Source organism: Excalfactoria chinensis, chromosome 5 (genome assembly GCF_039878825.1).
Source record: "Excalfactoria chinensis isolate bCotChi1 chromosome 5, bCotChi1.hap2, whole genome shotgun sequence".
In the NCBI taxonomy this organism is placed as follows: Eukaryota; Metazoa; Chordata; class Aves; order Galliformes; family Phasianidae; genus Excalfactoria; species Excalfactoria chinensis.
Genome location: NC_092829.1, coordinates 33,454,944 through 33,470,124, shown reverse-complemented (window position 1 = coordinate 33,470,124; position 15,181 = coordinate 33,454,944).

The window sequence follows — 15,181 nt, the reverse complement described above, 5'->3', positions numbered from 1 at the left end:
ATCCTGTCGGAAGGCCAGTTCACTTGCATCTCTGCTGCATTTCATTTCAAACATAAACTCAACTCGTCTCATGACTATACAGACAACCTTTGTAATGAAAGCTGCTAAAGCGTGCGTCTCTTGAATGAGACAGAGTGAGACTGTTCTCAGAGCTGTGGCAGACGTGATTAGCGCCCTTGTTGCATTTGGAACAACAAAATAGGTTTTCCTCCTTAGGATTTTCTTTTTAATTAGCATGCTTCTAAGCACCTGTGCAGAATCACAGATCTGAAAGGAATCGTATCAAGCAATCCTGAGGATGGGTTGATAGCTTTCAACTGGCTATGGGAGAGAGAGCCAAAGGAAAAAAGATGTGCTGGTGCTCCTTGAAGGAAAAGGAATGAACTAGCTATGAGAAAGTGAGATCTGAAAACTTAGGGGTTTACGGAAATGCTTCATTGGTTATATGTGCTGGGGGATAAAAGATGAGGTTTTGTCAGATTGTGATTTTGGCATCTTTGTTTTCCTTCCCTATTGAAACTAGAAGAAACTTAATCTTGTCCAGACTAGTTTAAGCTTTGAAGTTTGGAGTTCTTAATTGTGGGAAGTAATTTCTTTAATACTTAAACTACTGATATAAGCACAGCATGGGGAGATGTTTAGCAGCTGTATGGGAGATTGCTAATCACAGCCTGAACCTCTGATTAATCAGCTGAGGCAAGCGTTGGGTCAGCTGTGGGAGCACAGGTGAGAGTGATGTAGCTGTGCTCCTGGAAGGGGTGGAGCTTGACTTCACCTCCTCTAGACCTCATTTAAGGGCTGACCACCACTAAGGCAGCATCTCTCTTGGAGACTGCTTCCCGGTGGTGATTGCCTCAGCATTTCCCAGCGGAGGCATCCATATTGGTGAGTTCTTCCCTATAAATAACCTTTTGACTATCTGTTAGCGTGTTTGTATCATTCCACCTTACAGCAGCCAGATAAATGGGTCATTTCTCTTTTGAGTTTAGCTTAAGCCCTAAGTGGCTTCACACAGGACCACCCAAAACCTGAAATCCCTGTTGTTTGTGACTTCATACTTTGTGAAAAGACTGTTCTGAAAGTTGTTTGCTTCTCTGTGACTGCAGATAAATGTGCAATTGTCATGTGCCTCAGCTGGGGGCAACAGTCTATTGGCCTCAAGCACAACAGCGTCAATGGCAACTGCCTCATTACTTGTTTGGAATTTGCGATGGCAGGTCTGCCAGCAGGTGGAATTGCTGTGTTAGAACAATCATAATGTTAGCTCCTCAAATTAGATGCATGGCTATCAGTTTTTAGACCTTTTACTGGAAGCTGTAGTGAAGGAGAAGCTGTTGGGAAGCAACAGCCTGAACGTGAGCAACTCAGCAGCCCATGTGTGGATGCTGTCTGAGACGGCAACTTTCGCACATCCTCAGCTCCTTGTGCATCACAGGTATTTCTCATCTCAGTTGAGCAACAGCTGGTTTCTTTTGATGTTTGGTGATACAACAGAATGGAAGTGTCACGTCCCAATTGTGCTTTGGAACACTATAAAACATTAGATGAATGTTTCATAGAACACTATGAAAAACCACAAAAACCAAGGGAGAACTACTTTGTTGAAAATAAATCGAGCTGCTGGATTTGGATCAGTACCTGGGTTGTTGTTATAAGGCAAGGAGCTTTAATACTGACTAAAAACAGCAAATGGAGAATTTCTGAGGGGATTTCACTTGGTAGGGGAGGACCGAGTTCTTCAGATCTGAGTGGAATTGCTCCGTGTGGCTGTGGAGTTAGCTGACATCCCGCTTGCTGAATTGCTTGGGCTGTGCTCCAGCTTTGATGTATGGAAATGTTTGTTTCTTTTTGACTCTTACTTCTTGATCCTAGACTTGACCTGAATAGACATGAGCAGAGCTAATTAAAAAAAAAAAAAGAGGAACTTAATAGCCACTTACTGCATTATCGGGGCAGGAAGGAGGGAAGAGTAAGTGTGTTTATTTGTTGCAGTAGAACACTGCTGTTATCAAAACCTAAAGATGATGATTATTTGTCGTTGTTCTGGACAATAGCAGATCACAAACCTATAGAAATCTGATGCTATATATCATCAGATGCTAGCGCTGCATTCAGTCTCAACAAATAGAGTATGGGGAATCCTGAAGCTATTTATCAGGCTAGAGGGCCAGGAGTTTAAGAGGAAGTTTGAAATCATGCAAATTGGTCAAATAAACAAATGCAGCATGGAGAAGGGCTCCTGCAAGAATGCAGTCAGACTGACAGAAGTCATGCCAGTAAATATTTAATTGCTTTTCTTAGAGGGTGAAGTAGTGCTCCTCTTCTAGGTTGGGAAGAGCAGCAAAATGACTATGCTGAGTCTAATCAAATATAGGCCGTTATCCTGCCTTGGATAGCAGTACAAGAAACAGGGCAGAAAGTCCTCGTTCCCCCTGATATCTTAATCCGACTTCTTAGCATCCTCTGTTCTGGGGCATCCTGAACCAGACCTTGTTTTGAAACCACTACAGTTAACCAAGACCTGTCATCTTTGTGTTTGTTCAGCCTCTTTTGGAACTAAGGTAAGAACACAGTGGCATGAACTACTATATTTTCTACAAGAGATCAAAGGCCAAGGGACAGAGAGAGGAGCACTCTCTGGGACTCAGTAATAAGAGCCTGTGGAAGGAGGGGGAGTAAAGTGTATCTTGGGGGCATCCAACTTTTGCAGAGGAACTGTAGGAATGGGATCTTTGAAGTACCTGACTTGCTGCTGAAGATCTTGATGTTATTTTTCTTTTGCCTTGCAGTGAATAGGGGCAGAGGAACTAGGGGAAAAACAGCATTTCCTGATAGAGGGGAAACATGCTCAAGTCCATTTCGGTTTGTGTAGTACAAATATGAATCTGGTAAGTAGTTATCAGTGACGTTTTCAAAGCCTGCTCTTCTTATTAGGAACAAGAGAGCAATGTGCTGCTTGAAGAAGTGTGTGCAGAAGCAGCGCAGTGTTTTTGCTGCTGTGGGAGAATGAGCATTCTTCCGGCAGGCAGTTGTGCTCACCTTCTTCTGTGCTGTTGCCAACTTCTTTAATTGCAGGATAACTCTGATGGGGATTTGCCATCAATTCTCATTTCTAGCAGTCAGGTTGATAATGTGTGATTCTTGTTTTCTTTTGGTTCTTTTTTTTTTAATATCTTTTTGCATATTCTTTTCTAACTACATCATATATGGATTATATAACTTTACTCTTAAGACTCCCTGCTGCTTATCCCCACCTTACTAATTAGCATCTCATTAATGAGGTACTAATTCCTGCCTCTAATCTGTAGCTGAGCAGAACATCTTTCAGACAAGTCCCTTCATGCTTTCTGCTGTGCTACTTCTTAGGTCACAGCAGAATTTTGTTAGAAGTTAAGGTCATAAGAAAAGTCTTTGTTCTTCTGCTGTAGCACTCCAGCAACATGAGCACTTCCTCCATGACTGCCCCCCAATAGATCCAAGCCTGCAGCTGCAAGTGTGTCTCTAATTCCTTGTGTTTATTAATCATGCTGCATGCATTTGTGTACAGAAACTTCAGAGGAGCACAGTGGCAGGCTGGTGCATGGTTTCTGATGGACACTTCTTATTTACACACAACTGCTTGAGCTGACCTCGCTTCGGGGCTGTTTTGTTGAATTTTGCATTTTGTTTAAATCACTCTTTGTCCCTCTGACTGTCAGCCACTCCATTGCAGGCTGCTGGGACACATTCATATACAAGAATACTTATAGCTACTGCAGTTGTTGTTTCTTTTCATGCTCTACAGGAAGGGCTACACAATGTGTGCATCGGAGCTGAATAAGAGCAGCTAAGAGAAATTCTTTTGTCTTTGACACAAACAAATGTTACAAAAATCTACTCTAAAAACCTGAACTACACAATAAGCTTTCAGAAAAGAGAAATGGTTGCTGTGTTCACATACTAATATTTGTCAACAAACTTAAAGGCATTAAACTTAAACTTAATGTTTAAAATCAGACCCTTTGTCTAATCATACAACTCAGCTACTCATGAATTGACTATAGAAGCTTGGTACATGTATTATTTCTGGCTTAAGTTATTCACACAATCCTCCTATATATTTTTTTTCTCTCAGTAGGGTAGTGGGAGTGAGGCACTGAACAAACAAGGTACAAAAAAGGGTTTTAAACTCAAACTCTGAACGTTTCAGAGGATTATCTGAAGGTCTGTTAGAAGCTGAATGGAAAAAAAAAATGAAGTTATGGCATAGTGCTATGATTATTTCTATTCACTGCTTATCTTCTTTCAACAAATGAGATTAAGACTACAGTGGCAGATAGGAAAATGTGTTGGGATGGTTGCCTTTAAAAAATGATTAACTGCACACATGGGAGAGAAGCAGAGCATTGCATTGGAAATCAAAGCCCTGCTATCTCAGCTATGTAGAAGTCATTACAGCACAGCGAGGGAGCTGGAAGCATGAGGTGAACACGCTGTGGAGACTGTTGCAGCTCCAGAGAATTTGCATGAACTGTGCCTTAAGTGGCAGAAATGGTTCAGCCCTGACATGGGCATAGGGACTCCAGTACCTGAATATTAGGATATTCTCACAAAAGAAGGCAGTTCCACCACCCATCCTTCTTTCTGCCTACCACAGACAGAAGCAAAGAAACTTATGGTAGAATGATGTATGGATTGTGCTATGTGAATGCAACTAAGTTAATCACAACCATTCAAGCTGTACATCTATCTTGTGACAAAGACCCTAATAGAAAAGCAGAGGGAACAAAGATGCACTAGAGTATAAAGAAATGTCGCACCTAGCACTATGCTGTGCCGAGAACACAAAAGCTCTCTGAAAGGCTGGCAGTGCTGCTGGCCTGATGCATGTGCCAGCTGCAAGAACAGATCCCAAGATGGGAAGGGAAATAGCATGTGCAGAAGGAGGTTTTGGGAACTGCTAGACTGACGTCTTTTCCAGCTCTTGTACAGTCTCCCGTACAGCCTTAGCTGTTTAGGGGAGAATGGAACCCCCTGGCTGCCAGCAGCAGCTGGATTTTAAAGGATTTTTAAGAGCTTAGCAGAACATGTTTTTCACAAAATGCAGCAAGCTAATTAAAAGAAACTGAGGCAGGCTGTCACCTGGCCCAATCTCAGGTGCGTAGATTGCTGTAAGTGCTGGTTAAAGGGCTTGCTATGCAGAAGAAGTGCTAGGCCTGAGGGAGCCTGGTGGGCCTCACCTGAGGCCTCCCACACACAGCACCTCTGAATTCAGCTCTGGGCCCTCAGCCCCTGCATGGGCTGCATTCTGCTGGAGAGGTGCTGGGCTACAGACCTATATCTGTGGTGCAGCTTGATTAGGGCCTCAGCACTTTGCTGTGATATCTTCCTGTCCTCAGCACTGAAGAGGGGTTGCCTTTCTGGCCTGGCCTGCCTCAGCACCATGAACTTGGGTCCTTTTGGCCTAGGCCCTTGATTGGGTCTGGCTGGGAGCAGTGGGGTGGGCCCTGAAGGTCCCGACTGTGCCACAGATTGGAACCAGGAGCTTCCCTGAAAACACAGGCTTCATCTCCGGAATCCTCACCTAAAGAAGGGTTGTGGCTTTTGTGGACAGAGCTGTACTACTAGACATAAATTAGTGGGTAAGTAGATGCGTTTAAGCTCTTTTCATATTCCTTAGCAAGCTGGATCAAAATTTCAGCTGTGTTTGGTAGTCACTCGAGCTTGTAGAGCTCTTAACTCCCTTTCCCACATAGCTTGGGTTAAAAACCTTGAGTTGTAAATTGTGTGTTCTGTACTTCAAAAATGTTGGGATTTTTTTTTTCTGCCTCTTTTCTGTGCGATGGGGAGTGGTGGTTTGTAGGCCATAGAGTGCTTCATGTGAAATTCTTCTGTTTCTTCTCATAACAAACTTTTATGCCCCACGCAGAAACCAGCATCCTCTATAATAATGAGAAAAAGCTTAAATCTAACACTAGTCATAGTTATGTAGGAAGAAGAAAAACTGGCAAGAGGCAGATATGCAAATTGCCTAATTCTGTGAGTAAACACATCAGTTGTGCATTCCTGGATAAATGAAGACAGATATTTTTCCTTTTCACAGCTAACCCCCTTTTTTTCAGTAGGTATCTCCTCCTGAACCAATTTTCATCCCACTCCATGCCAACGAAGTATGAAATCTCTACCAGATCTGATTTTTATTTTATTTATTTCTGGTTGGAAAATTCTTAGATGTCTGTTTTTTCATCTCGTTTATATTATCTTAAGCAGAGGACATAGATTAAAATCAACAGTGTTTAGCCTGACTTAGAATCATTGTCCCAGATCCTCCAAAGTCTTTAGGCGCTTGAATATGTGATTATTGCTTAGATCCATATTAATTTGTTTCTGTTAGCCATTTTGCTTAAAATCAAAATAGTATAGAGGCAGTACTTAGTATCAGACATGGTGATGATATTATATTGCTCTATATGTTCCCAACCCTCGTCCTCTAGAATAGTCTGGAGGCCAAAATAAACATCTGTTTTCCTCCCCTAGAAGTACCACTGGGGCTACTACTTCAATTTTCTGACAGAGAAACTAGGCGTAGTTCTTTTTAGGGTGCCTCGGGGTACCTTTTTCACAAAGAGTACATATGGCAGTAAAAATCTGGTTATTCCTGTGTGCTTACAGCCATGATGTCAAAGAGCAAAACAAGTCAAATTAGGATCTCTTCTTGCAGAGGCCACAGCGTCTTTTCTACCAGTGAGAATCAGTGACATTCATGCTGGGCTGTGTGTATTGGGCCACAGAAGTCACCTGAGTTCCAATGCTTTTCAGCAGTGTAGGTGCAGCCTTGATTTCTTTCATTTATTTATTTTCCAGCCCTACAGACAGTGTGAACATAAAAGGATGGATTTCTAAAAAATGCCTGACTATTCTTACTTTAAGTGGGAAAATATTAGAATCAGAGAAACCTTAGAGTTGGAAGGGACTTCTGAAGGCCATCTACTCCAACTCCCCTGGAGACCATCCTCGCATCTCAATAAAACTGGGAGGTGTGTTTAGGGGGCTATTACTTTACTTTCTCATTGTGTGGTATAACTCATACAAAAATCTGTACGAAATATAGGGCACAGGAAGAAAGAAACAGCAGGTTTATTTGAAGCAAGTCTCTGCTCTTGTGAAAGAAAATGGGGTTAATACAGAACTGAAATGACAGAAGCAGCGCAGTGCCCTGGTTGCTAGCAAAAAAAAAAAAAGAGAATTTGGAGCAGACAGTTATCTGAGGCACATAATAAGATGTAGACTTCTAGTACTGATTTTGCTGTCTCCCTAAGCCTTGAAATGATTGTGCTAGCTCAGAACAAAGTTCTATCTACCTTTTAAGCTGAAGGTGATGCTACTTGCACCTTCAGAAAAGGACTTAGGTTTTGCTTCAAAGCAACAGCAGATGAAAGCCATGCTTAATTAGTTTTATTACAGGAAGGAAAGCTTTATCTTTAAAAAACAAAGATCGCTTTTTTCAGCAGTTTTGCAGAGCTTGTTAGGATACCTGAAAGGATGTTATTCAGGCAGCACTCTGATACTGGTGTCTGGAAAAAAAACAACCCTGGCCCTTGCTGCCTCACCTTCCCCAAGTCATCTTCATTCAGATTTTATTCTTTGAAACCTTCCCTAAATGGTTTTAACCTCAAATAGTGCCACATATCGAAAGTGACATTGAAGAGATTAAAGAAGGTAATGCTTTCACTCACAGCATTCAGTGTCTTGCTCAAATCTTGCAGATCAGTACAATTCACATAGTGCCAGGATGTTTGCGCTCATTTTAGTCATGTCTCAGCTTCATTTTGCGTGTTAGTCACACACATTAAGCTAAGTCACAACATCTTTCAGCAGACCCTTGTTCCTTGTTTTATTTAATGGGATTTTACAAGTGGTTCTGTGTTTGTCAGACATGCCAAGATGAAGTGATAAGCAGTATCAAGGATCATCCTAAATAGTCATTTACATTGTGCAGGTAAATTCTGCTGTTTAATAACTACTTCAGAGTTGGGGGCAAAGGCCCAGCCTGTTGTGTTTTATTTTGAAGTATGCAGTTACTGGTGTAGATTACCTTTAAACAAGGAGGTTTTCTTTTCTCTTCCTTATTCACCTTCCCCAATTTTTCAGCTCATTGTTTATGTATTGTAGTAGCAGCATGCAGTAAATACCCCCACGCCTCTGCAAGGGCTCAAGGTTTCTTTGTGGCAGCAGCAAAAAAAGAAAAGTATTTGTTGATAAAAAGAGGAAATATTATTTGCATCTTTGAGAGGATCCTTTCATTTCTTCCTCCTGTAACATGCAGGTTTCCAGGGCAGCTCTAATGTGACAGTTCAAAATATATTAGCTGACCTCTTCAAAAATCAGTGTGCCAAGAGCCCTTTCTCCTCAGAAAGCTTGCTCCTCACAGCATTGGCAGCCCCCATCAAGAACTCTGGCTGTATATATATGTGTATATCCAGCCTCAAGAAACCTTTGCTCTTTTCTAAACTGGAGACCCTGCCTCAGGATTTCTCTGCTTCCCCTCACTATCTCCAATGGGTTGTGGAAAACCATTCTCTGTGTACGTCATCTTAGTTTGCTTTTGGCAATCCAGTGCTTGGAGGTGCAGCATACAGATCAAAGCAGCCCCTTTGTTAGGCTGTTGCTATTTAGAGGTGGCCATGCTGTGTGGCGCAGTGGTTTGTTCTTCCCAAGAGCAGGTGAAGGACAGTAAGAAAAGCCCATACAAATCACAAACACCAGCTGCACATTAGTCAAGGGACATTTCCTTGATACAGCAGGTAGGCTCCTTGTTGTGGCAGACTTTCGTGCAAGATTGTCTGGTCTTAGCACAGCCCAACAGAAAGTGCCTTCCTCTTAAGTCATAGCAGGCCTCAGCAGCTAGCAGAGTGTGCTTTCAATGCATTTTGAGCTCTGTTTAAGGTTTAAGATAAAGCCTTATCACTCCTGGTAGGGTGTAGTTTAAGACAAGTAACTTTCTACTGATATTTCATCTTCGTACATAATCAATAATGTGAGTTACATATGTGTAATGGAATCTGAGATGTGGCACAATGGCTATACCATATGCTATTGAGATATTCTTATCAGAAAACTGAAAGCAAACTTGCTTTTGCTACTAAGTGAATCAAGATGATATAGCACTGTGTGGAGAAGTAATGAATATAGTTAACTGACCACAAGTGCTGGCACCACACAACACAAACACGGTTTAATTCAGCTCATCAGTTTGCTCACAAATGTACAGCAAGAGGACTGCAAATAGTCTCAGGAGAGTTATGCAGAGGTACATCACTGCATCTGAAATGGAAATAACCACAGTGCTGACACTGAGGAGAGTACAGGGACTTTCTGAGCAGTTTTCTCTGGGAAAAAAAACCAACCAAACTGCCTTCTTGTGTGGGAGCAGGTGCAGGTGGTCAGGAGTGTGCTGAGTTTTGCAAGCATAGCATGTAAGCTCTTGTTCATTGCTGGTGAAAATGCATAACTGATGGCCGTGATTATGCTCTGTAGCTGAGAATTTGCTGTATCGACTAACATTGTGCTCTGTGTATCTGTTGTAGTTTCCATGGAAGTAAATAGGGGGTATTACTTTTGGAGCAACCTACATAGAATGGGTGCGCTGTTTTCTTGTGTATTAGGGTTATTGGTAAGACTTCATTAGGTGCAATCCCTTCCTGAACATGAGGTTCCCCTCCTGTTTGTAAGCTCCCTTCAAGCACTGGAAGGTTGCAATGAGATCTCAGAGATCTCCAGCACAGTCAACCTTTATTCATAGGAGCAGTACTCCAGCCCTCTGAATCATATCTTGTATTTCTTATGTTCTTATTACCTTGTTCCGCAATTTAAAATGAAAGGCCACCGCACTTCAGAGTTCAGCCGACAGAATAAAGGAAATAAAAATGTTGTAGTTTTTCTGTAGGAAGTTTTTTATCCGTAGGATGTTTCTTATGCCCTGTCACCATGAGAGAGTATATGGATAAAGAAAATGTACAGTTCTCCATTTAAAAGGTTTTATTGAGTTGTATGAAAAATAATTGGAGTGCGCATACGTGTGCATTATTTAAACGTGGATACAGGGCTACAAAGCTAGCAGAAAAGCTACAAGGGCAAATTCTGTGTCTCCATTTCAAGTTAGCATGAAAAATTCTTCAAGCAATGTAGAATATGTAACAAAGGCTTTCGTGACTGAATGGTCTCATGCAGTTGGTTACAGAAAAATGAGTCAAACAGATTTGATCAAGTTGTCTCAGTTTGTACGAATTTAGGCTTGTAATTGCTTAAGACGTTACCATTCCTGAACTTTTCTCTGTAAAGAAACAAACCTTAGCATATGATTAAGTTTATCTGATACATACTTCCTGCTGTTTGCTTGGATCTGTTTTGTGCTCTGCCTGTCCGGTGGCTACCCCAAAATGTATGATCCCTTTCATCAGTGAGTTTTTGGATACAAATTTGAGACCAGGGGAAAAAAAAATCTAATACAATGGCATCAAGAATATCCTTTCAGGATTCTTCAACTCAATAGATTTGTCTAGAGAGAGCTGATCAGATGGATGCTAGAAGGCATATATTACAAAAACACAAGTCAAGCAAATGCATAGCTGCCAATCTGAGCACAGCACCCAGAAGGGCAGAAAGATGGCATTTAGATGTGAGTCTAAATGTTTAGATTTCAAAATGTAATTGTAGTAAATTTACTATATTCGGGCTTGAACAAGATGCTTATACATCCATGTGCCTATCAAGAAATTCAGTTTATGTGAGGTAAACAAAACATTTTGCAATGTTCTTTTGAAAAATCTATGAAATTCAGCTGCTAGCAGTTGATTGCTGATCCCATCCAGGACCGATCCTGTTCGCAGGACTATCATCAGTTACTCTTCTAGCAGATAGTGTACCTGTATTAAAGAAGGGTCAGGAGCGGCAGTAAAAATGACCCAATCAACAACGGGGCCATCAGTCTTGAATCAGTGATTCAACAGTGTGCAAAAGGAAGTAAGTAAGATGAGACAAAAAAAAAATGGAACATACATTTTTCTAGAGGTAGATCATGCTGCACTGATCTGGTATTTTTGATAAGAGAGATTATCTAGTTAAAAGAAATGCTTTAATTTGCCTGGACTTCCAGAGAGCCTTTCATATATTGTCACTCTGAAAATCTTGCAGCTGAGGGTGCTGCGCATTTGGTGAACAAAGAGTAAAGACAGGTGACGTCTTCAGTGCAACAATGCGCAATGGATGCTTGGTGTGATTCAAGTGTGAAATGGAAAGGAGAGGCACAGAGCAAATGGGATGTGGCAGACTATTGAATTTATAGTTACAGCAGGATAAGGTTGGTTTTATCAAGGCCGGAGAAGAGGAAGTGGTGATAGCTGATGTATGAAGGGTGAGTATCTTAATTATGAGCAGGTTTTTTTGAGCAGTTAGGTAACTTGGACTCTGAAGTACTGTGGGAGCTTCTCTTCATCTACTATTTCAGTTTTCTTATATTTTTTAATGAATCTATTTGCTTTTTCTTGTCTTTCAAATGTAGGTTACTTCCCTTCTGTCCTGTCAATCCAAGCATCAGTAGTGGTTTTTTTTTTAGTACCACTGGAGTTTGATCACAGCCCAGGACAAACTATTTGGTATTCATTATTTAAGTAATCAAATATAAATAGCTTTGAATTAAGGAGAAGGTGGATGGTGAAACAACCGCGGTTCAGGGATTAACAGGGATTATGAGTAGAACAGGTGAAGTCGATAATGCAGCTATCTGCTTCCAGAGATCTTTCCAGCCTTTTGGCAACCCTATCATTTCAACTGTTTGCCACGGCACTCAAATGTATCAGTAGCACATACAGGAATTATTGTAATTTCATTATTTGACATGGAAAATCTTATCCCTGGATCAAGTGCTGAAGATCACCCTATGTTTAAATGTGACCAAGCTTTCTCCCTACCGAGTGTTTGTTTGAGACACACCTGCACTTGCAAATTTACCTTCTGGAGATTTGAAGTATATAGCACTCCTTTTTATTGCTTTACTTGGGAAAAATAATAAATCAGTTTCTGTGTAACTGATATTTTACTTTGAACTACAGCATGAGTATATATGGTAATACTTATCCACGTACGAAGGTAAAGGGCATCGTACACAGATGCTCCTACTTCTAAAGTTGCACAGTGTTTTCCATTGTAATAGTTTCAGTTGTTTGGATTTCCCCCCCCCCCCAGATTTTACTGTTGAGATTGAAAGTATTTAAGTTTGATTTTTACTTAATACATTTTGCAATTATAAATAGAATTTCTGTAATATTTCCAAAGCATATTTGAATACACTAAGTTACAAGTCTTTGCTTTAAAAGACTACTGCTAGAAAAGAATAGTAACTGATACCTGCTACAAGCTCTCTTACAACAAGAGAGCATTGGCAGCCCTTCAGGCACTTGGAAAATACTGCATTTCAAACAATGGCTTAAGGAGGCTGAGTGTTTGTGTGTTAGTGGTCTCTTTCATTATGCCAGTTTCAGTCCTTCTGTTGGTACTTAATGGAAGATATTGAAGACTGGGGGAAATCAGAAGAATAACCTGAAGGCTGTGCTGCCATTCAGTGAGATCTGGACAGGCTGGAGAGCTGGGCAGTAAGAAACCAGATGAGGTTTAACAAAAGCAAGTGAAGAGCCTTGCACCTAGGGAGGAATAATTGCATGCACCAGTACAGGTTGGGGGAAGACCTGCTGGAGAGGAGCTCTGCTGAGAGGGACCTGGGTGTCCTGGTGGGCGACACGTTGGCCATGAGCCAGCAGTGTGCCCTTGTAGCCAAAAAGGCCAATGACATCCTGGGGTGGGTGCATTAAAAAGAGCGTAGCCAGCAGGTCAAGGGAGGTGATCCTCCCCCTCTACTCTGCCCTGGTGAGGCCTCATCTGGAATACTGGGTCCAGCTCTGGGCTCCCCGGTACAAAAAGGACAGGGATCTCTTGGAAAGAGTCCAGCGGAGGGACACAAAGATGGTGAAGGGCCTGGAGCATCTCCCCTATGAGGAGAGACTTAGGGAACTGGGTGTGTTTAGCCTTGAGAAAAGAAGACTGAGAGGGGACCTGATCCAGGTTTATAGATATCTGAGGTGTGTAGGGGCAAAGTGGCGAGGCCAGACTGTTTTCAGCAGTGTGTGGAGACAGGATGAGGGGAAACGGCCAGAAACTGGAGCATAAGAAGTTCTGCGTGAATCTGTGCAAGAACTTCTTTACAGTGAGGGTGACGGAGCACTGGAACAGGCTGCCCAGGGGGGTTGTGGAGTCTCCTTCTCTGGAGATATTCAAGACCCATCTGGATGCCGACCTGTGTGACCTGGTGTAGGGAGCCTGCTTTGGCAGGGGGGTTGGACTCGATGATCTCTGGAGGTCTGTTCCAACCCCTATGATTCTGTGATTCCGTGATATACGTGAGCTCTGTTTTCAGTGAGTGCATTTCAAGGTCATCCAAGCCTTTATTGACTTCTTTTCATTCTTGTCTTTGTCGCACTTCATGGACCAAAGGTTGATGATAGAAACTTGTTCAGTATAGCTGGATAAATGTTTATCGTGGTTCTAGGGCTGGTGACTGAGTTTGGGCAAATTCAGGCTGGGAAAAATTCACATATCTTCTTTATTAGAGAAGGATACAGGAGTGGTGGTGAGCTGACACAGAAGAGCTGAAGACAGACTCTATAATATAAAACAAACAAACAAAACCAACCCAACAATATTTTAATCAAGGTTGGCTGCTTTTCTGGAAATAACCTATTGATTGCCAGTTAGAGGTTAAGTAAAAAACATGCAACAGAGAAATGTAATGAGAAGTGATTTCCAGTAAACTTGTGCTCTGGCACTTTTTTCTTTCTGTTTAAACAGACAGGAGTCAACAAATGCTGTTCTCACAAGAAAAATAAAATCAAATATTAATTATTAAGACAGTTTTGTACTGTTTACTCAATCATTAACAAGTTAGCAATTATTAACAAATGCAGTGTTTTTTAATAGAAATTGTGTTGGTTCAGTGCTAAAGGAACAGAAGACACGAGGGTTATGCTGTGGGTGTGTTTCTTGGAGTGTTGTCCTTTTTGGATAGACGAGCACCAGTGATGCAGGTCTTCAGGCTGTCAGTCAGGGTCTCACCACGCAGTGTCTGGTTTTCAAACTAAGAACTAACCTTCACTGCTGACAGTCTCAGTTCTGAAGTAAAAGATGGGTATAAAAGGAATGAAAAGATGAGTCCCAGCAGAACCTCTGGAACTGCAGGGAGTTGCTGTGTCCTGTGTCAGACCTCAGGCTTCCATTAGCTCAGTGAGAGATGTTGCATTAGTGTCAGTGGATGTTGGGACAGGCTCAGAAAGCCCAGGTTACTGCATCTCTTCTGCCCCTAACAACACAAGCAGTCAGTCCACGGAGTGCTGTCGGTAGGACTGGCCCATTGTTTATGTACGTCTTTGTTAGGGCTGAAGGGGTTGTGCTGTGCATGTAGCATTCAAGGGTTACACCTTCTTTTTATACATGCTACACTATCAAGTAAACGGAAAGCAAACTGGAGCCAGAGCTGTAAAGGCTGTATCCAAACACGCAGCTTCAGAGGCAGAAAATGTAGAGGTATTTGTCTTCTTTTTTTTTCTGTATTTGTAGAATATGACTTTATTCCCCTTCTAGGTGTTTCACAAGAAAATCAGAGCATCTGTATTCTGTATCTGTGTCTTAAGGGATACTCAGTTCTGACTTTAGGATTGGTGTTGTCAAAGGCAGTTGACTTTTCAGTCGGTCTCTTCAGATGCAGAAATCATTTTGCAGTGGCTAATGATGTGTTGTTGTTTTAGAGTGTCTTAATTGCAATGAAAACTGCAAATAAACAACATTTTAGCTAGATACGCGTTTGCTAATTCCTGAGAATTATTGTATGTAATTATGAGTGTAAAGGGAATTTAAGAAGCAGACAAAATGCTAGGTGTTTTGTAGGCAGTAGATTTCAAGAAGTACTAAGAAGCGTTGGTGTTGTTCAGACATTATTTAATAATAGAGATTAGTAATAATTAAGACATTTAATGCCTGCAGTTTCCTCTTTTGCATTTCTTATTTGTTCTGTTAGAGTAAGTACAGCTGTAAGTAAACCTTGGACAATCCTCATAAAGCACAAGGAATTTTTCCCTCTCAAACTTCTGATCTTCTC